We start from the raw sequence: 21,755 nt of genomic DNA, 5'->3' as shown, positions 1-21,755 counted from the left end.
TGTCCAACACAGCTGTTGCCAGAGAATCCACGCCAGTGGGTGGACCTGGCTCCCAATTGGGTGGGCCTAGCCCTCCCAGGCCCACCCATGGCTGCGCCCCTGCCCTGTCATGTGAAATCTATAGATTAGGGCCCAATGAATTTATTTCAATTGACAGATTTCCTTCTATGAACTGTAACTCAGTACAATCTTTAAAATTGTTGCATGTTGCGTTTGCATTGTTGTTCAGTATGTTGACAATAAAGCCCCTATTTGCTGTATACGTTGGAAGTATTGGAATTAGGCCAAGACGGTTTCTAAAGGAAATAGCAATTGTTTTTAACTTTTAAAGTGATGTCTGCTGTGGAACTGTGGAACTGTAAACAGATAGTTTGAATTCAATAACGTTTTGCATTCACTTTTTTCGAACCTAAATATGCTGCAACGCCCACTAATTTTGAAAACATATCTAGTATGTCTATAAAAAAAAAAGGGTAAACTACAGGGTTAGCTAGCCTAAAAACTTCAAAGCAAAATATAAACTGCCTGTTCATCTGTTAAATTCTACTGTATGTTATAAACCTTACATTGCTTTCTGATGCATAGAGCTAAATATTTGAAATAATAGCCATTCTAATAGGCCCAATTTAATGAGAGATGGTAATTTGTTGAAGGCTAAAGATTCTTCGGGAATATGAACCCATCATGACCAGAAAAGGTGGCAAGGAATGTATTCAGCAATGGTTATAAAAATATGTATTGTGTATTATGTTTATATGAAATAATGTTTGCATGCGACAATTACAATTACAGGAAGCGATTCAGGTGCATATATACACAATAGCAACAAAACATTTTTAAATGGATCTGACCACAGAGAAAAATACTTTAAATAGTTTATCTATTTACTATTGTAAAGTGGGTCCAATTAAATGAGAGATGGGATGTTGTAGGCCTATAGGCTACTTTGTGAGCATGAAACCATCACAGTCAGACAAGGTGAGGAATTTATTCTGAAATGATAATGGAAATGAAATAGGAAATAGCCCAGCTAGCACATAACATTCTAAGGACCATGTGTTTCTAAGAGCTTTGTGAGAGCATGATTGTCCCATGGTTATTTTGCATACAACCTTCCCACAACTTTCAAGGAATGGTGCAGGATAGATGCTTGGCTTTGGAACATTCTCAGCACATTTAAGGAACTTGACAAAAGATATATATATATTAGTATTAAAAATATTTCATTACTTTAGCAGAATGTTTCCTAAAAGTTCAAACATGGTTACATTTCATTTCAATTTTGGTAATTTTCTAGGAACATTCTCCAACTGGTTTGACATTGGGAATGTTCTCAAATAGTTCAGAGAACGTTAAGACACAACATTCTTCTGTGGGAATTTCAGTACTTCAGTGTAACAGTTCTTACAGGTTTCCTCAGGGTTCTATTTAAACTCATGTTCTCAAATTAATCCAAGAACATGGTGGCACAGTGGACTAATTCCATGGGTAGAGAACAGACGATTATAGGGTTGAATGTCACTGATGCTGTGTAACAATAAAAAATAAATATGTTTGCATGATTAATGCCTAAGGAAATGAATTTCCATGTGTCCTATCTGTGCTTGGAGTTCAAAAAAGTTAATCAAAATAAGAGAGCCGTGTTAGTAAAAGTCTTAAAAGTTTTAAGGAAATTATTAAAGGGATAGGCAGCCTGCAGATTAATTTCACATTTTGTTTTAAATAATAACTCAGTCAGGGTCTCAACTTACTGTTGACTGTTAGAATAATAGAATGAGTACACAAGGTGCAATTTCAAGATTTGGATGTGTATCAGCAGTCATTCAATTAGCCCATGACAGCTAAATGTTTTTAGATTGGTAAGTTAGTCTAGTGGCTTGCTATCTAAACTTGTAGTAAGCATGGTTGAATTACTGACCGGGGTGGGGCCCATTGATCATCGGTTATCATATTAAAAACTGCAAACATTTGCCTCCACGCTATGGCAGAATGAGTAGAATTGCAGAAAATTTCTGGTAAAACTGCACAATTTTCTCTACACCCCATGGCAAAATGAGTAGAATTGCAGGAAACTTTAAAACTTCACTGTCACAAGGGGTGCCGCTAAAATATTTTGCTCATGAGCCACTACAGGCCCTCATGAGTTTCAGTTTTTTGTGGCCCTCACCCCCATCAAAGTTGCCCATCCCTGTTCTAACTATTTCGAATGCAAAGATGCCAAACTTTTTTAACTTCACTCTTCTCACCAATGGCAAATGTGTCACACCTTGATCTTTTCAACTGTCTTTGTGCTTGTCTCCACCCCCCTCCAGACGTCACCCATCTTCCCCATTATCCCCTGTGTATTTATACCTGTGTTCTCTGTTTGTCTGTTGCCAGTTTGTTTTGTGTCGTGAAAGCTATCAGCATTTGTTCCCCTTGCTCCTGTTTTCTAGTCCTACCCAGTTTTGACTGTTCTGCCCGCCCAAACCCTGAGCCTGCCTGCCGTTCTATACCTTGCCCCACATCACTGGATTATTGACCCCTGCTTGCCCTGACCCTGAGACTGCCCACCGTTCTGGGCCTTTCGCACCCTCTCTGGACTACTGACCCTTGCCTGCCTTTGACCTGTTGTTTGTCTGCCCCTGTATTAGAAATACACTTTTGTTTCTTCGACACTGTCTGCATATGGTTCATACCTGAAACCTAATAAAATGATTATATCTGGTTATTATATTTATGTTTAGTTTTCTTTTATGAATAAGTGTGTCATCATATCCCCCATTTGCACATATACAATACTAGGCTACTTCCCTAATTGAAATCCATAACTTCAACCACTAGAAACTGTGGTTCAACCACTAGAAAGACAAGGTCTAAAGTTTGTGAAAAGCTAAGCACATTCTCATGTCAAGTTCAGTTTTTATAAATGCCAACTTTGTGAAAACTGGCGCACGCATGTTTTAGCAGATATTTTGTAATTGCACAACGTTTATAAATGAGGCCACTGGTACATACGACTGTACTTGCCAAATAAAAGTGATTCTGAAAGACACACACACACACAATCCCCCCCACACACACCCCAACCTATACCTTCTCCCAACCACAAAATGAATAATGAACTGGTACCCTAACCCCACACTCCACCACATCGTCTCATTACCCAGCCAGCCAGACAATCAAGAGTGTTGTGTTCGGTCTTCCTTAATTACTTAAAGCTCTTCCAGGAGTGAGGAGCAGCGTCAGGACTTAATAATAACAGTGCTAATGTGATACGGAGGTGCTCACAAACGCCCTAGTGTGTAGGCCAAAGACAGGACAGAGAGGTGGACTGACAGGGTTCTGTTGCAAGATGGCCGGCATGTCTCGTGTACGATGGTATTATCGTAGTGTTTTTCGGGCTGGGGCCTCCTAACTCTCAGCCAGGGTAAATCTATCTGAATTACTCTGCAGATTCCAGAGGAGACTCTCTACCTTCACTGTATTTACTGGAAGGAATTTAATTAAGTGATAAGAGCAAGGAGAAACCGCAGGGAGTCCAATATCAACATGCACAGTGCTTTCGGAAAGTATTAAGATCCCTTGACTTTTTCCACATTTTTTTTTACGTTACAGCCTTATTCTAAAATAGATTAAATAATTTTTTCTCTAATCAATCTTAACACAATAACCCATAATTACAAAGCAAAAACGTTTTTTTTTCTTCCGCAAATGTATAAAAAAATAACAATATCACATTTACATAAGTATTCAGACCCTTTACTCAGTACTTTGTTGAAGCCCCTTTGGCAATGATTACAGCCTCGAGTCTTCTTGGGTATGACGCTACAAGCTTGGCACACCTGTATTTGGGGAGATTCTTCCATTCTTCTCTGCAGATCCTCTCAAACTCTGTCAGGTTGGATGGGGAGCATCACTGCACAGCTATTTTCAGGTCTCTCCAGAGATGTTCGATCGGGTTCAAGTCCGGGCTCTGGCTGGGCCACTCAAGGACATTGTCCCAATGCCAGTCCTGAATTGTCTTCGCTGTGTGCTTATGGTCATTGTCCTGTTGGAAGGTGAACCTTTGCCCCAGTCTGAGGTCCTGAGTGCTCTGGAGCAGGTTTTCATCAATGATCTCTGTGAACTTTGCTCTGTTCATCTTTCCCTCGATCCTGACTAGTCTCCCAGTCCCTGCAGCTGAAAAACATCTCCACAGCATGATGCTGCCACCACCATGCTTCACCGTAGGGATGGTGGCAGGATTCCTCCAGATGTGACGCCTGGCATTCAGGCCAAAGAGTTCAATCTTGGTTTCGTCAGACCAGAGAATCTTGTTTGTCATGGTCTGAGAGTCCTTTAGGTGCCTTTTAGCAAATTCAGGGAGTTGACCAACACCCATTGGGTTCTTGGTCACCTCCCTGACCAAGGCCCTTCTCCCCCGATTGCTCAGTTTGGCTGGGCAGCCTGCTCTAGGAAGAATGTTGGTGGTTCCAAACTTCTTCCATTTAAGAATGATGGAGGCCACTGTGTTCTTTGATACCTTCAATGCTGTAGGTTCTTTTTGGGTTCCCTTCCTCAGATCTGTGCCTCGGCATAATCCTGTCTCGGAACTCTAAGGACAATTCCTTTGACCTCATGGCTTGTTGGTTTTTGTTCTGACATGCACTGTCAACTGTTGGACTTTATATAGACAGGCGTGTGCCTTTCCAAATCATTTCCAATCAATGGAATTTACCACAGGTGGACTCCAATCAAGTTGTAGAAACAGAGTGATCAATGGAAACAGGATGCACCTGATCTCAATTTCGAGTCTCATACAAAGGGGCTGAATACTTATGTAAATAAGGTTTACCTTTTTCATATACAGTACCAGTCAAAAGTTTGGACACGCCTACTCATTCAATGGTTTTTCTTTATTTTTACTATTTTTTACATTGTACATTCTACATCATAAGCATTTCGCTACACCGGCAATAACATCTGCTAAGCACGTGTATGTGTCCCCTGTTAATTTAATACGTGGAATTTCTTTCCTTGTTAATGCGTTTGAGCCTATCCTTTGTGTTTTGACAAGGTAGGGTGGTATACAGAAGATAGCCCTATTTGGTAAAAGACCAAGTCCACATTATGGCAAGAACAGCTCAAATATGCAAAGAGAAATGACAGTCCATCATTACGTTGAGACATGAAGGTCAGTCAATTCGGAAAATTTCATGAACTTTCAAAGTTTCTTCAAGTGCAGTCGCAAAAATCATCAAGCGCTATGATGAAACTGGCTCTCATGAGGATCGCAACAGGAAAGGAAGACCCAGAGTTACCTCTGCTTCAAAGGATAAGTTCAGCAGAGTTACCAGCCTCAGAAATTGCAGCCCAAATAAATACATCTCAACATCAACTGTTCAGAGGAGACTGTGTGAATCAAGCCTTCATGGTCAAATTGCTGCAAAGAATCCACTTCAAAAGAACACCAATAATATGAAGAGACTTGCTTGGGCCAAGAAAAACGAGCAATGGACATAAGACCGGTGGAAATCTGTCTTTTGGTCTGATGAGTCCAAATTTGTTTCCAACCGCCGTGTCTCTGTGAGACGCAGAGTAGGTGAGCAGATGATCTCTGCATTTGTGGTTCCCACCATGAAGCATGGAGGAGGAGGTGTGATGGTGTGGGGGTGCATTGCTGGTGACACTGTCTGTGATTTATTTCGAATTCAAGGCACATTTAACCAGCATGGCTACCACAGCATTCTGCAAAAATACACCATCCCATCTGCTCTGCGCTTAGTGGGACTATCATCTGTTTTTAAACAGGACAATGACCCAACACACCTCCAGGCTGTGTAAGGCTATTTGACCAAGAAGGAGAGTGATGGAGTGATGCATCAGATGACCTGGCCTCCACAATCATCCGACCTCAACCCAATTGAGATGGTTTGGGATGAGTTGGACTGCAGAGTGAAGGAAAAGCAGCCAACAAGTCCTCAGCATATGTGGGAACTCTTTCTGGACTGTTGTAAAAGCATTCGTGGTGAAGCTGGTTGAGAGAATGCCAGGAGTGTGCAAAGCTGTCAACAAGGCTAAGGGTGGCTACTTTGAAGAATCTCAAATATAAAATATATTTTGATTTGTTTAACACTTTTTTGGTTACTAGATGATTCCATATTCCAGACGTTAGCCAGAAGTTAGCCAGTTCACTGTCATCAGCTATCCTTTAGCTCGAAATGCTATTGCCAGTTTTTGTACAACGCGACTCAGACCAGAGCATATCAGACCTAATTTCTCTCCATATCCCCGGATTTCTACCGCAAGCTCTGGACATTTACACCTGGATCTTGCAGCTAGCTAGCTGCTATCCGAGTGACTATTGGCTAACATTGGTCCGGAGCAAACATAAATTATTCCGGAGCTAGCCAGCTGAAGAGTTCCGTCAGCCACTCCTGGGCTATAATCACCTATCCGGACCCGTTTTACTGCCGATGCGGAGCCCCACCGGGCCTTCACGACTGGACTACCGACGTTATCTGCCCGAGGCAGTTATCCAACTGGCCCCTCCGTCACGACGTAACCTGAACGTCCATCTGCGTTGCAAATGAGAACTTGTTCTCAACTAGCCTACCTGGTTAATTAAAGGTGAAATACATTTTTTTTAAAGGGACGACGACGTCGTCGGTGCACTTATTGATGAAGCCGGTGACTGAGGAAGTATACTCCTCAATGCCATTGGATGAATCCCGGAACATATTCTAGTCTGTGCTAGCAAAACAGGCATTCGCGTCTTCTGACCACTTCCCTACCGAGCGAGTCACTGTTACTTCTTGCTTTAGTTTTTGCTTGTAAACAGCAATCAGGAGGATAGAATTATGGTCAGATTTGCCAAGTGGACGGTGAGGGAGAGCTTTGTACACATCTCTGTGTTTGGAGTGAAGGTGGTCTCTAGTTTTTTTCCCTTTGGTTGCACATGTGACATGCTGTTAGAAATGAGGTTAAACGGATTTAAGTTTGCCTGCATTAACGTCCCCGGCCACTAGGAGCATCGCTTATGGATGAGCATTTTCTTGTTTGCTTATGGCCTTATACAGCTCATTGAGTGTGGTCTTAGTGCCAGCGTCCGTTTGTGGTGGTAAATAGACGGCTACGATAAAAATAGATGAAAACTCTCTTGGTAGATAGTGTGGTCTACAGCTTATCATGAGGTACTCTACCTCAGGTTAGCAATACCTCAAGACTACTTTAATATTAGACCGTGCGCACCAGCTGTTATTGACAAATAGACACACCCCCACCCCTCTTCTTACCGGATGTAGCTGTTCTGTCCTGACGATGCACGGAAAACCCAGCCAACTGTATATTATCCATGTCGTCGTTCAGCCACGACTCAGTGAAACATAAGATGTTACAGTTTTTAGTGTCCCATTGGTAGGATAGTCTTGAACGGAGCTCATCCAGTTTATTTTCCAATGATTGTGCGTTGGCCAATAGAACGGATGGTAGATGCGGGTTTCCCACTCGCTGACGAATTCTCACAAGGCACCCTGATCTCCGCCCACTGTATTTCCTTATTTTCGTCATGCGAATGACGGGGATTTGGGCCTTGTCTGGGAGCAACATTATGTCTTTCGCGTCAGACTCATTAAAGAAAAAATCTTCGTCCAGTTCAAGGTGAGTAAACGCTGTTCTGATATCCAGAAGCTATTTTCGGTCATAAGAGACAGCAGCATCAACATTATGTACAAAATAAATAAAAAATACCACTTTTTCATGATATCCAATTGGTAGTTACAGTCTTGTCCCATCGCTGCAACTCCTGTGTGGACTCGGTAGAGGCGGAGAGCCATGCGTCCTCCGAAACACAACCCCACCAAGCCACAGTGCTTCTTGAAACACTGCTCATTTAACCAGCTGCACCGTTGAGTCAGAGAAAACACCATACAACTGGTGACTGAAGTCAGTGTGCATGCGCCCGGCTGCCACAAGGAGTCGCTAGAGCACGATGAGACAAGGACATCCCAACCAGCCAAACCTTCCCCTAACCTGGACAACGCTGTGCCAATTGTGCGCCGTCTCATGGGTCTCCCGGTCGCGGAGGCCATGTACAAAATAAGTTACAAACAATGTAGAAAAAAATCACTAAATCACACAATTGGTTAAGAGTATTGGCTGATTTAAGATAATCTTCAACCCTGTTACTTTAATTGCCACTTAATTGCCACTTAATATAGTCCTTTTTCGTAATTTAACCTCTTGAGATGGGAAAACATGCTTTATTTAATGGAGCTGAAAATGATGTGGCCTTTATGACAGAATGTAAATATTTTGTCAAATAAAATAAAAAACAGGTGTGGACTAACAGTGAAATGCTTGCTTACAGACCCTTCCCAACAATACAGGTAGAAAGAAAATAGAGAAATAATAGAAAAGTAATAATAGATACACAATGAGTAATGATAACTTGGCTATATACACAGGGTACCAGTACTGAGTGGATGTGCAGAGGTACAAGGTAATTGAGGTAAATATGTACATATAACTAGGAATAAAGTGACAAATAGTAAACAGTAGCAGTGTGATTAGTCAAAAAAGTGAGTGCAAAAAGGGTCAATGCAGATAGTCCAGGTAGCTATTTGGATAACTATATAATAACTATTTAGCAGTCTTATGACTTGGGGGTAGAAGCTGTTCAGGGTCCTGTTTGTTCCAGAATTTGTGCATTGGTATCGCTTGCCGTGCAGTAGCATAGAGAACAGTCTATGACTTGGGTGGATGGAGTAGTTGACAATTTTGGGGGCCTTCCTCTGACACCGCCTGGTATAGAGGTCCTGGATGGCAGGGAGCTTGGCCCCAGTGATGTAATGGGCCGTAAGCACTGCCCTCCGGAGCGCCTTTCAGTTGGATGACACGCAGTTGCCATATCAAGCGGTGATACTGCCAGTCAAAATGCCTTCAATGGTGCTACTATAGAACTGTTTGAGGATCTGAGGGCCCATGCCAAATCTTGTTGTGCCCTCTTCGCGACTGTGTTGGTGTGTTTGGAACATGATAGATCCTTAGTGATGTTGAAACAGAGGAACTTGAAGCTCTCGACCTGCTCCACTACAGCACCATCAATGTGAATGGGGCGTGTCTTGGCCCTCCGTTTCCTGTAATCTACGATCAATTCCTTTGTCTTGCTAACGTTGAGGTAGAGTGGCTACAGATGTGAGTGCTATGTGGCGATAGTCATTTTGACAGGTTACCTTGGTGTCCTTGGGCACAGGGACTATGGAAAGTTAACTAAATTCTACGTTTCTTTTAACCAAATTCCACTACCCAAAAGGCACTCAATTGGTGGAATGACCCACCTGTGGTTTATAGAGTGTCAAATAACTAATTTGTGTATTTCAGAGTTTGTTCATTTGTTTATCTAATATGTGTCGTCCACTGTTGACAAAAATGTAATAAATGCACTTTATAACACTGTCAAGAAGCATTATAACCATCATAATCATATAAGCCAGATAGGCCTAACACGTACGGTTGAAGTCGGAAGTTTACAGTACATACACTTAGGTTGGAGTCATTAAAACTCGTTTGTAGATCTCCACAAGTCTGGTTCATCCTTGGGAGCAATTTCTAAAAGGCTGAAGGTACCACGTTCATCTGTACAAACAATAGTACGCAAGTATAAACACCATGCAGCAGTGATACCTCTCATGAAGGAGATGCGTTCTGTCTCCTAGAGATGAATGTACTTTGGTGCGAAAGGTGCAAATCAATCCCAGAACAACAGCAAAGGACCTTGTGAAGATGCTGGAGGAAACCGGTACAAAAGTATCTATATCCATAGTAAAATGAGTCCTATGTCGACATAACCGTGAAAGGCCGGTCAGCAAGGTAGAAGCCAGTGCTCCAAAACCGCCATAAAAAAGCCAGACTACGGTTTGCAACTGCACATAGGGACAAAGATCGTACTTTTTTGAGAAATGTCTTCTGGTCTGATGAAACAAAAATAGAACTGTTTGGCCATAATGATCATCGTTATGTTTGGAGGAAAAAGGGGGAGGCTTGCAAGCCGAAGAACACCATCCCAACCGTGAAGCACGGGGGTGGCAGCATCATGTTGTGGGGGTGCTTTGCTGTAGGAGGGACTGGTGCACTTCACAAAATAGATGGCATCATGAGGGAAAATTATGTGGATATATTATTAAAGCAACATCTCAAGACATCAGTCAGGAAGTTAAAGCTTGGTCGCAAATGGGTCTTCCAAATAAACAATGACCCCAAGCATACTACCAAAGTTGTGGCAAAATGGCTTAAGGGCCACAAAGTCAAGGTAATGGAGTGGCCATCACAAAGCCCTGACCTCAATCCTATAGAACATTTGTGGGAAGAACTGAAAAAGCGTGTGCGAGCAAGGAGGCCTACAAACCTGACTCAGTTACACCAGCACTGGGCCAAAATGGGCCAAAATTCACCCAACATATAGTGGGAAGCTTGTTGAAGGCTACCCAAAGCTTTTGACCCAAGTTAAACAATTTAAAGGCAAAGCTACCAAATACTAATTGAGTGAATGTAAACCTCTGACCCACTGGGAATATGATGAAAGAAATAAATGCTGAAAAAAAGAATTCTCTCTACTATTATTCTGACATTTCACATTCTTAAAATGAAGTGGTGATCCTAACTGACCTAAGACAGGGAATTCTTACTAGGATAAAATGTCAGGAATTGTGAAAAACTGAGTTAAATGTACTTGGCTAAGGTGTATGTAAACTTCTGACTTCAACTGTAGATAATACTCTCTGACAGTAAGTTACATTCTGTCTTTCTGATTGTTGCCTATACATTACATGTGAACAGTTTAATTCCAAAACACTATATATATATATATATATCAATTTTCAAAAATGTTGGCAAATTAGCTTTTTTGGTTTAAAGAACTTATAAAAAAGATATATGTTTAGCCTGTAGACCTGTCTGTTCTGGCCTAGTTATATCCCATAGACCTGTTTGTTATGGCCTAGTTATATCCTATAGACCTGTTTGTTATGGCCTAGTTATATCCTGTAGACCTGTTTGTTATTGCCTAGTTATATCCTGTAGACCTGTTTGTTATGGCCTAGTTATATCCTGTAGACCTGTCTGTTCTGGCCTAGTTATATCCTGTAGACCTGTTTGTTATGGCCTAGTTATATCCTGTAGACCTGTTTGTTATGGCCTAGTTATATCCTGTAGACCTGTTTGTTATTGCCTTGTTATATCCTGTAGACCTGTCTGTTCTGGCCTAGTTATATCCCATAGACCTGTTTGTTATGGCCTAGTTATATCCCATAGACCTGTTTGTTATTGCCTTGTTATATCCTGTAGACCTGTTTGTTATGGCCTAGTTACATCCCATAGACCTGTTTGTTATGGCCTAGTTATATCCCATAGACCTGTTTGTTATTGCCTTGTTATATCCTGTAGACCTGTTTGTTATGGCCTAGTTATATCCTGTAGACCTGTTTGTTATGGCCTAGTTATATCCTGTAGACCTGTCTGATATGGCCTAGTTATATCCTGTAGACCTGTCTGTTATGGCCTAGTTATATCCTGTAGACCTGATTGTTGTGGCCTAGTTATATCCTGTAGAGCTGTCTGTTATGGCCTAGTTATAGCCTGTAGACCTGTCTGTTATGGCCTAGTTACATCCTGTAGCCCTGTTTGTTATGGCCTAGTTATATCCTGTAGACCTGTTTGTTATGGCCTAGTTATATCCTGTAGACCTGTTTGTTATGGCCTAGTTATATCCTGTAGCCCTGTTTGTTATGGCCTAGTTATATCCTGTAGACCTGTTTGTTATGGCCTAGTTATATCCTGTAGACCTGTTTGTTATGGCCTAGTTACATCCCGTAGACCTGTTTGTTATGGCCTAGTTATATCCCGTAGACCTGTTTGTTATGGCCTAGTTATATCCTGTAGACCTGTTTGTTATGGCCTAGTTATATCACATAGACCTGTTTGTTATTGCTTTGTTATATCCTGTAGACCTGTCTGTTATGGCCTAGTTATATCCTGTAGACCTGTTTGTTATGGCCTAGTTATATCCTGTAGACCTGTCTGTTATGGCCTAGTTATATCCTGTAGACCTGTTTGTTATTGCCTAGTTATATCCTGTAGACCTGTTTGTTATGGCCTAGTTATATCCTGTAGACCTGTTTGTTATGGCCTAGTTATATCCTGTAGCCCTGTTTGTTATGGCCTAGTTATATCCGGTAGACCTGTTTGTTATGGCCTAGTTATATCCTGTAGACCTGTTTGTTATGGCCTAGTTACATCCCGTAGACCTGTTTGTTATGGCCTAGTTATATCCCGTAGACCTGTTTGTTATGGCCTTGTTATATCCTGTAGACCTGTTTGTTATGGCCTAGTTATATCCTGTTAGACCTGTTTGTTATGGCCTAGTTATATCCTGTAGACCTGTTTGTTATGGCCTAGTTATATCCTGTAGACCTGTTTGTTATGGCCTAGTTATATCCTGTTGACCTGTTTGTTATGGCCTAGTTATATCCTGTAGACCTGTTTGTTATGGCCTAGTTACAGCCTGTAGACCGGTTTGTTATGGCCTAGTTATAGCCTGCAGACCTGTTTGTTTCTACCCCAGAGTTTGTACTGTAGCTTGTCCAGGTAAGCATATGGACAAGTAGGTTCATCCATGTATGGACGAGGTAGTGGATATTATAATAGTAATTTGGTGGGTGCTTATATTTGTACTGTTTCACACATATACAAGTGTGTGTATGGGTATGTTTTTTTTGCATATCCCAACTCCCCCTGAGACACCCTCAGAGAGTGGGGTCATACCCAGGGTCAGACATTATCAACAGCAACCCTGGAGCCATTACCAGTTACTGGCCCAACACTGTAACTGCTAGGCTACCTACAGCATAATGATATAGATAATACTCTCTGACAGTTAGTTACTTTCTGTATTTTCTGATTGTTGCCTATATATTACATATAAACAATTTAATTCCAGAACACTATATCGTTTATCCATCTTCAGAAATGTTGGCAAATGAGCTTTTAGGGTTTAAAGAAGTTCTAAAAAAGATTAGTGTTTTTCCCCATTTAATGGCCATTTACTCTCCACCCGGCACAGCCAGAAGAGGACTGTTCACCCCTCAGAGCCTGGTTCCTCTCTAGGTTTCTTCCTAGGTTCCTGCCTTTCTAGGGAGTTTTTCCTAGCCACCGTGCTTCTACATCTGCCTTGCTTGCTGTTTGGGGTTCTAGGCTGGGTTTCTGTATATCACTTTGTGACATCTGCTGATGTAAAAAGTGCTTTATGAACACATTTGATTGATTGATATATGTCACCGTATACAAAGCAAGCTTTGAAATGATTGTTTTAGTCAGATATTATATACAGTATATGTCGACAATCCTTCTTCCAAATGACCTTTCTATGGATTACATTTTGTGAAAATCCCTCAAATCGTGGTCTTTTTTGATTCAACACTCTCTTGCTGAACTTTAAACACAGGAAGTGCAACAGAGGAAACCTGAACAATGAGCCCACACCCACCACCACAGTGTCTGTAAACAACCACCTTCTTAAAAACTGTGTTGAAGAACCACATGTCTCAGCTACGGCGACACATAACATTCTGACAACCATATGTTTCTGAGAGCTTGGTGAGAGTGTGGTTGTCCTATGGTTGTTTTGCAAACAACCTTTCTCACAACTTTCTGGGAATGGTGCAGGATAGTTAACTGGCTTTGGAACATTCTCAGCACATTTAAGGAACTTGACAAAAAAAAACATTATTTCATTACTTTACCAGAATGTTTCCTAAAAGTTCAAACATGGTTACATTTCATTTGAATTTTGCTAATGTTCTAGGAATGTTCTGCAACTGCTGTGACATTGGGCATGTTCTGTAATAGTTCAGAGAAAGTTAAGAAACAACATTCTTCTGTGAGAATGTCAGTATTTCAGCATAACATTTCCTACAGATTTCAATATGGTTCTACTTAAAGTCAGGTTCTCAAATTGTTCCGAGAACATTAAGAAAACTATCCATAAAAAAACACACAAAAGAGAACGTTCCAAGAATGTTTTTTAGAAAGATATATTCTGTTCTCTATCAAGTGTGTTCATGTATGTTGGCCTACTTATTGGCCATACCTGACCTCAGTGAGTGCTTGTTTCCTAGCTGGGGTGTCTAAGTGGGTTTCTATCTGAGTTATGCATAATATAACCACACTGACTCTCTCTCTCTCTCGCATGCTCGCACGCACGCACGCACACACACACACACACACACACACACACACACACACACACACACACACACACACACACACACACACACACACACACACACACACACACACACACACACACACACACACACACACACACACACACACCAGTAATAACCATTGCTCGACAGCTATTGTATTTTTTTGGCATGGAACTCATCTGTGTGTGTGTGTGGTGGTGTTGGACGCATTGCTTGCTGCCTGCTTGCCTGCCTGCCTGCCTGCGATAGGCCTGCTGCCTGGTATATTGGGGGTGTGTGTGTGTGTGTGTATAATTCCTGTCTATAAAGATATGAATGCAACATGTGTCATAAGATAAAGGCCCCAATTGAAGTTTAATGCAGGAGAACCCTGGTCAGATAGAATCTGTTTCCCTCTGCAGGAACAGGTGTCATCTATAGCATATCAGATGAGAATGGAACATGGACACAGGAACAAATCTATAATTTACATATTTATCTAGCCTGCAAGACCAAATGGTACTCAAAGACCAGGATATAAATGTATTCACCTCTTTATTTACCAAAGCCATATTGGTTGAACTTGCTGTAGGTTACATGCATTGAGCCATAGCATGTCTTTGTCTCTCACATTAACAGTTAGCTGTCTCACATTGCCATGGCCTAGTTACATCCTGTAGACCTGTTTGTTATGGCCTAGTTATATCATGTAGACCTGTTTGTTATGGCCTAGTTACATCCTGTAGACCTGTCTGTTATGGCCTAGTTACATCCTGTAGACCTGTTTGTTATGGTCTAGTTACATCCTGTAGACCTGTTTGTTATGGCCTAGTTATATCCTGTAGACCTGTTTGTTATGGCCTAGTTATATCCTGTTGGCCTGTTTGTTATGGCCTAGTTACATCCTGTAGACCTGTTTGTTATGGCCTAGTTATATCCTGTAGACCTGTTTGTTATGGCCTAGTTATATCCTGTAGACCTGTTTGTTATGGCCTAGTTATATCCTGTAGACCTGTTTGTTATGGCCTAGTTATATCCTGTAGACCTGTTTGTTATGGCCTAGTTATATCCTGTAGACCTGTTTGTTATGGCCTAGTTATATCCTGTTGGCCTGTTTGTTATGGCCTAGTTACATCCTGTAGACCTGTTTGTTATGGCCTAGTTATATCCTGTAGACCTGTTTGTTATGGCCTAGTTATATCCTGTAGACCTGTTTGTTATGGCCTAGTTATATCCTGTAGACCTGTTTGTTATGGCCTAGTGATATCCTGTAGACCTGTTTGTTATGGCCTAGTTATATCCTGTTGACCTGTTTGTTATGGTCTAGTTATATCCTGTAGACCTGTTTGTTATGGCCTAGTTATATCCTGTAGACCTGTTTGTTATGGCCTAGTTATAGCCTGTAGACCTGTTTGTTATGGCCTAGTTATATCCTGTAGACCTGTTTGTTGTGGCCTAGTTATATCCTGTAGACCTGTTTGTTATTGCCTAGTGATATCCTGTAGACCTGTTTGTTATGGCCTAGTTATATCCTGTAGACCTGTTTGTTATGGCCATTTATATCCTGTAGACCTGTTTGTTATTGCCTAGTTATAGACTTTAGACCTGTTTGTTATTGCCTAGTTATATCCTGTTGACCTGTTTGTTGTGGCCTAGTTATAGCCGGTAGCCCTGTTTGTTATGGCCTAGTTATAGCCTGTAGACCTGTTTGTTATTGCCTAGTTATATCCTGTTGACCTGTTTGTTGTGGCCTAGTTATAGCCTGTAGCCCTGTTTCTTATGGCCTAGTTATATCCTGTAGACCTGTTTGTTATGGCCTAGTTATATCATTTAGACCTGTTTGTTATGGCCTAGTTATATCCTGAGACCTGTTTGTTATTGCCTAGTTATATCCTGTAGACCTGTTTGGTATGGCCTAGTTATATCCTGTAGACCTGTTTGTTATGGCCTAGTTACATCCCGTAGACCTGTTTGTTATTGCCTAGTTATATCCTGTAGACCTGTTTGTTATGGCCTAGTTATATCCTGTTGACCTGTTTGTTATGGCCTTGTTATATCCTGTTGACCTGTTTGTTATGGACAAGTTATATCCTGTAGACCTGTTCGTTATGGCCTAGTTATATCCTGTAGACCTGTTTGTTGTGGCATATTTATAGCCTGTAGACCAGTTTGTTATGGCCTAGATATATCCTGTAGACCTGTTTGTTCTGGCCTAGTTATATCCTGTTGTCACGTCCTGACCAGTATAAGAATTAATTGTTATTGTAGTTTGGTCAGGACGTGGCAGAGGGTATTTGTTTTATGTGGTTCGGGGTGGTGTTTTATTTAGTGGGGCATTTGATTTGTGTATTCCGGGGTTTTTGGGCACTGTTTTGGAATTCATGTATTTCTATGTTTGGTCTGGTGAGTCTGGTTCTATGTTTGGTTAATTGGGGTGGGGACTCTCAATTGAAGGCAGGTGTTGTCTATTTGCCTTTGATTGAGAGTCGTATATATTAGGGGGTGTTTGTGTTTGTAATTTCTGGGAGATTGTTTCTTGTTTTGCCTGTTTCTTGTCTAGCGTGTTTGAGCCTGAGAAGACTGTTCGTTGATCGTGAGTTCGTTTTGTTATTTTGGTGTTCATTTTGAGTTTAATAAAAGTTCAAGATGAGCAACCACATACCTGCTGCATTTTGGTCCTCCTTTCCCGACGACAACCGTGACAGAATCTCCCACCACAAAAGGACCAAGCAGCAGAGGAAGGAGCAAAATGTGGACTGTAAGGAGCAGCGGGAATTCGAGTTGGACTGTCGGGAGAAATGGACCTGGGAGGAAGTTCAGGACGGGGCTGGACCTTGGCACCAGGCTGGGGAGTACCGTCGCCCACGGGAGGAAATCGAGGCAGCCAAGGCGGAGAGACGGAGGTACGAGGCCTTGTACGCGCTGAGGGAGAAGCACGAGAGGCACCCCCAAGAATTTTGTTGGGAGGGGGCACACGGGTAGTTTGGCTAGGCCAAGGAAGAGCAAGAAGCCAGCTACCCGTGATTATATGGAGGAGCGTATTGAGTGGAGGGCGCCGTGTTTTGTTGAAGAGCGCACTATCTCGCCCATACGCACGCACAGTCCGGTGCGAGTTATTCCAGCCCCTCGCGGATGCCGTGCTAGAGTGGGCATCCAGCCTGGTATGAGGATGCATGCGCAGCGCATCTGGTTGCCGGTACGCCTCCTAGGACCAGGCTACCCTACTCCCGCTCTACGCACGGCAACCATCAGGCCCCTGCACAGCCCAGTTCGCCCTGTACTAGCACCCCGCTCGTACAGGGCTACTAGTTCCATCCAGCCAGGACGGGTTGTGCAGGAGGTAAGATCAAGACCTCCTGTGCGCCTCCATAGCCCGGTGTTTCCAGTTCCTGTCTCTCGTGCGGACCCGGAAGTGCGTCAGCTCAGTCCGACTCGTCCTGTTCCCGCTCCCGCACTAGCCTGGAGGTGTGTGTTCCCAGTCTGGCACGTCCAGTACCAGCACCACGCACCAGGCTTCAAGTGTGTCAGCCCAGTCTGACTCGTCCTGTTCCCGCTCCCCGCACTAGCCTGGAGGTGCGTGTTCCCAGGCTGATACCCCCAGTACCAGCACCACGCACCAGGCTTCCAGTGAATCAGCCCAGTCCGACTCGTCCTGTTCCCGCTCCCCGCACTAGCCTGGAGGTGCGTGTTCCCAGGCTGATACCCCCAGTACCAGCACCACGCACCAGGCTTCCAGTGCGTCAGCCCGGTCAGGAGTCACCAGAGCTGCCGTCAGTCAGGAGTCGCCAGAGCCGCTCGCCAGCCAAGAGTCGCCAGACCTGCCCGCCAGCCAAGAGTCGCCAGAGCTGCCCGCCAGCCAAGAGTCGCCAGAGCTGCCCGCCAGCCAAGAGTCGCCAGAGCTGCCCGCCAGCCAAGAGTCGCCAGAGCTGCCCGCCAGCCAACAGTCGCCAGAGCTGCCCGCCAGTCAAGAGTCGCCAGAGCTGCCCGCCAGTCAAGAGTCGCCAGAGCTGCCCGCCAGTCAAGAGTCGCCAGAGCTGCCCGCCAGTCAGGAATCGCCAGAGCTGCCCGCCAGTCAGGAATCGCCAGAGCTGCCTGCCAGTCAGGAGCTGCCAGAGCCGCCCACTAGTCAGGAGCTGCCAGAGCGGTCCGTCTGCACGGAGATGCCAGAGTGGCCAGTCTGCCCGGAGCTGCCAGAGTGGCCAGTCTGCCCGGAGCTGCCAGAGTGGCCCGACTGCCCGGAGCTGCCAGAGTGGCCCGACTGCCCGGAGCTGCCAGAGTGGCCCGACTGCCCGGAGCTGCCAGAGTGGCCCGACTGCCCGGAGCTGCCAGAGTAGCCCGACTGCCCGGAGCTGCCAGAGTGGCCCGACTGCCCGGAGCTGCCAGAGTAGCCCGACTGCCCGGAGCTGCCAGAGTGGCCCGACTGCCCGGAGCTGCCAGAGTGGCCCGACTGCCCGGAGCTGCCAGAGTGGCCCGCCGCGCTGGATCTGCCAGAGTGGCCCGTCTGCCCAGAGTCTGCCGATGACCCGAAACCAAGGGAGTCTAGCAGCAACCCTGAACTAAGTAAGCCTGACAATTTAAAACGAATATTGATTAACGGTATAATGATTGAGTCTGCCTACAGTGTGGAAAGGAGGAGGTCAGCCGACGATCCGGAACGAGGGAGTCTGCCTACGGCCCGAATCGGATTAAGTCTGTCGGCATTCTGGAGGACTGTAGGCCGGAGCCTGAACCACCACCTGTATAGGTGGGTTGGGGAGGGGGTGTAGCACAAGTGCCGTCGGTGACGGCAGCCACCCTCCCTTCCCTCCCTTTAGTTTAGGGGGATTTTCTTGTTGTTGTTTGGGTTTTTGTTTATTTATGAGGTGCGTCCGGGATCTGCACCTTTAGGGGGGGGTACTGTCACGTCCTGACCAGTATAAGGGTTAATTGTTATTGTAGTTTGGTCAGGACGTGGCAGAGGGTATTTGTTTTATGTGGTTCGGGGTGATGTTTTATTTAGTGGGGCATTTGATTTGTGTATTCTGGGGTTTTTGGGCACTGTTTTTGTATTCATGTATTTCTATGTTCGGTCTGGTGAGTCTGGTTCTATGTTTGGTTAATTGGGGTGGGGACTTTCAATTGAAGGCAGGTGTTGTCTATTTGCCTTTGATTGAGAGTCCTATATATTAGGGGGTGTTTGTGTTTGTAATTTGTGGGAGATTGTTTCTTGTCTAGCGTGTGTGAGCCTGAGAAGACTGTTCGTTGATCGTGAGTTCGTTTTGTTATTTTGGTGTTCATTTTGAGTTTAATAAAAGTTCAAGATGAGCAACCACATACCTGCTGCATTTTGGTCCTCCTTTCCCGACGACAACCGTGACAGAATCTCCCACCACAAAAGGACCAAGCAGCAGAGGAAGGAGCAAAAGGTGGACTGTAAGGAGCAGCGGGAATTCGAGTTGGACTGGCGGGAGAAATGGACCTGGGAGGAAGTTCTGGACGGGGCTGGACCTTGGCACCAGGCTGGGGAGTACCGTTGCCCACGGGAGGAAATCGAGGCAGCCAAGGCGGAGAGGCGGAGGTACGAGGCCTTGTACGCGCTGAGGGAGAAGCACGAGAGGCACCCCCAAGAATTTTTTTGGGAGGGGGCACACGGGTAGTTTGGCTAGGCCAAGGAAGAGCCAGAAGTCAGCTACCCGTGATTATATGGAGGAGCGTATTGAGTGGAGGGCGCCGTGTTTTGTTGAAGAGCGCACTATCTCGCCCATACGCACGCACAGTCCGGTGCGAGTTATTCCAGCCCCTCATGGATGCCGTGCTAGAGTGGGCATCCAGCCTGGTAGGAGGATGCCTGCGCAGCGCGTCTGGTCGCCGGTACGCCTCCTAGGACCAGGCTACCCTACTCCCGCTCTACGCACGGCAACCATCAGGCCCCTGCACAGCCCAGTTCGCCCTGTACTAGCACCCCGCTCGTACAGGGCTACTAGTTCCATCCAGCCAGGACGGGTTGTGCAGGAGGTAAGATCAAGACCGCCTGTGCGCTTCCATAGCCCGGTGTTTCCAGTTCCTGTCTCTCGTGCGGACCCGGAAGTGCGTCAGCTCAGTCCGACTTGTCCTGTTCCCGCTCCCCGCACTAGCCTGGAGGTGCGTGTTCCCAGTCTGGCACGTCCAGTACCAGCACCCCACGCACCAGGCTTCAAGTGCGTCAGCCCAGTCCGACTCGTCCTGTTCCCGCTCCCCGCACTAGCCTGGAGGTGCGTGTTCCCAGGCTGATACCCCCAGTACCAGCACCACGCACCAGGCTTCCAGTGCGTCAGCCCAGTCCGACTCGTCCTGTTCCCGCTCCCCGCACTAGCCTGGAGGTGCGTGTTCCCAGGCTGATAACCACAGTACCAGCACCACGCACCAGGCATCCAGTGCATCAGCCCGGTCAGGAGTCACCAGAGCTGCCCGTCAGTCAGGAGTCGCCAGAGCCGCTCGCCAGTCAAGAGTCGCCAGAGCTGCCCGCCAGCCAAGAGTCGCCAGAGCTGCCCGCCAGCCAAGAGTCGCCAGAGCTGCCCGCCAGCCAAGAGTCGCCAGAGCTGCCCGCCAGCCAAGAGTCGCCAGAGCTGCCCGCCAGTCAAGAGTCGCCAGAGCTGCCCGCCAGTCAAGAGTCGCCAGAGATGCCCGCCAGTCAAGAGTCGCCAGAGCTGCCCGCCAGTCAAGAGTCGCCAGAGCTGCCCGCCAGTCAAGAGTCGCCAGAGCTGCCGCCAGTCAAGAGTCGCCAGAGCTGCCCGCCAGTCAAGAGTCACCAGAGCTGCCCGCCAGTCAGGAATCGCCAGAGCTGCCCGCCAGTCAGGAGCTGCCAGAGCCGCCCACTAGTCAGGAGCTGCCAGAGTGCTCCGTCTGCCCGGAGATGCCAGAGTGGCCAGTCTGCCCGGAGCTGCCAGAGTGGCCCGACTGCCCGGAGCTGCCAGAGTGGCCCGACTGCCCGGAGCTGCCAGAGTGGCCCGACTGCCCGGAGCTGCCAGAGTAGCCCGACTGCCCGGAGCTGCCAGAGTTGCCCGACTGCCCGGAGCTGCCAGAGTGGCCCGACTGCCCGGAGCTGCCAGAGTGGCCCGCCGCGCTGGATCTGCCAGAGTGGCCCGTCTGCCCAGAGTCTGCCGATGACCCGAAACCAAGGGAGTCTAGCAGCAACCCTGAACTAAGTAAGCCTGACAATTTAAAACGAATATTGATTAACGGTATAATGATTGAGTCTGCCTACAGTGTGGAAAGGAGGAGGTCAGCCGACGATCCGGAACGAGGGGAGTCTGCCTACGGCCCGAATCAGATTAAGTCTGTCAGCATTCTGGAGGACTGTAGGCCGGAGCCTGAACCACCACCTGTATAGGTGGGTTGGGGAGGGGGGGTGTAGCACAAGTGCCGTCGGTGACGGCAGCCACCCTCCCTTCCCTCCCTTTAGTTTAGGGGGATTTTCTTGTTGTTGTTTGGGTTTTTGTTTATTTATGAGGTGCGTCCGGGATCTGCACCTTTAGAGGGGGGGGGTACTGTCACGTCCTGACCAGTATAAGGGTTAATTGTTATTGTAGTTTGGTC

This window comes from Salmo salar, chromosome ssa01 (assembly GCF_905237065.1).
Source record: "Salmo salar chromosome ssa01, Ssal_v3.1, whole genome shotgun sequence".
Taxonomy (NCBI): Eukaryota; Metazoa; Chordata; class Actinopteri; order Salmoniformes; family Salmonidae; genus Salmo; species Salmo salar.
The sequence above is the reverse complement of the archived record's forward strand: the minus strand, read 5'-3'. Positions refer to the sequence as shown.